This window comes from Panthera tigris, chromosome F2 (assembly GCF_018350195.1).
Source record: "Panthera tigris isolate Pti1 chromosome F2, P.tigris_Pti1_mat1.1, whole genome shotgun sequence".
NCBI classification, from domain to species: domain Eukaryota; kingdom Metazoa; phylum Chordata; class Mammalia; order Carnivora; family Felidae; genus Panthera; species Panthera tigris.
In genome coordinates, this window is record NC_056676.1 from 42,005,478 (window position 1) to 42,007,363 (window position 1,886).

Consider the following 1,886-nt stretch of genomic DNA (forward strand, 5'->3'; position numbering starts at 1 on the left):
ATCGACTGTGTCATAATTTGTCATTGTTGTTTCTTAATCTACAAAGAGGTAGAAAATGCTCCTTTTAACTATTTCTTAGATTATGGTTTTGGCCCTTTTCTTACACTTCAGGTCATCAATTCTAAACCATTTATTCTATTTAATATTATCAATCCTATGAGTGCTAGGTGCTCTTGTGTGTATTACCTCATTTGATGTCTCAAAAACTGTCAAATATGTATAATTGTTATACATTTTTCAGAAGAGGAAACTGTGAAAAGAGGTGACAAAAAGCATATCTGAACACATTCTGTGCCTATTGTGTGCCAGTCACTGAGCCCACTGCTTGGTGCACAACATCTCCTTTGATCTTCAGAACCATCCTAGTAGGTGTGTTTTATATGCTTTATTTTAGAAGCTGATGCTGAGGGAATTTATATAGCACTTCCAACTATTAACCATAGTAAGCTACAATTCTAGAATACATGAATCCATGTCTAATTCCAAAGCCCGTGGTCTATTTACATTGCCAGATATGAGGTGGAAGAAATATGGTTGTATGTTTTAACCCATTCCTTTGCTTAAATGAATATTAATGCCTAAAAACTCCTGCAGAACAGGAATAGAGCTTCTCTCCCACTATCTACCAACATTCTGGTCTTATTCTATGGTAATTCTGTGTGACCAATTATCTCTTTATAATTACTTTAATTCAGTTGAATATTTCAATAAACCTCAGATACCTGTTTCCAGCATAGAAATTCTGTGACTCAAATCAAGGGTAAGAATGGCCTTAAGAGGGGCACATGAGTGGTTCAGTTGTTTAAGCAACTGACTCTTGTTTTTGGCTCAGGACATAATCTCACAGTTCATGTGATTGAGCCCCATGTCAGGCTCTGCACTGACAGCACAGATCCTGCTTGAGATTCTCTCTCTCTCTCTCTCTCTCTCTCTCTCTCTCTCTCTCTCTCCCTCTCTCCCTCTCTCTGCCTCTGTCTCAAAATAAATGAGTACAAAAAAGAGAGACAGAGAATGGACTTAGAGTCCATTATTCGATACTTCATAGTTCAAATCATGCTAAATAAAGATTAAGGACAAAAGCTCATCCAACTGAGTGATAAAGACCAAAAGTCCCTACAAACCTCAGAGCACCTAGATGCAGACAGCAAATTTCACCACCAGCCTTTCCTTCAAAGTACCTGGCAGCTTTGTCCTTTCCCTGCCCTTTCCTCTGCTAGATCAAGCCCTCATCCCCTCACCTCCACACCACTGCAGGAGCCCTGTGGGTTACTGGGCCCCCAGGAGCTCTGACCTTGCCAGTCTCTGGTGAAAATCTTCCCCTTAACCTGTACTCTTCAGGCCAAGAACTCCCAAAGCAAAACCACTGAGTAACACAACTCTAAGAAAAGGGGGGAGGGGTCCGTGGCTTTGACCTTTGTTTATACCAGGACAACATATCCTTTTACCTGCTTTGTTGTTCCCTGTGGCATTTAGTTTACAAAAAGAAATGATTGAAGGCTACCAGTCTCCTGCATCATGATCTGCATTTGGCCCACAAGGCCCTCCCTTATCAAGACCTTTTCCCACAGTCATCCATTTGACACACAGTGATAAGACTGATACTCTTTTGTGGCTTGTGGAAATTACTTTTCTTATTTTGAGCTATATTTACCTCTTCTCCAGTTACCCCTAGCCTGGAGGCCATCTCTCTGGCCACCAAGCAGGTCCTTAGTGGTCTATAAGCAGCCATGGTCAGTCCCACGTCAGAGTCTTTGCTTACATAATTCTCAAACTTGTGTGTTTGCCAAAGTGCCAACTCCAGCCTTTTTCTTAATGACCTACCTCTACTGTGTTTCAGTGCAAATTCCCTGTAACAGTTAATTGGTGGTTTATGTTTATTGCACTGG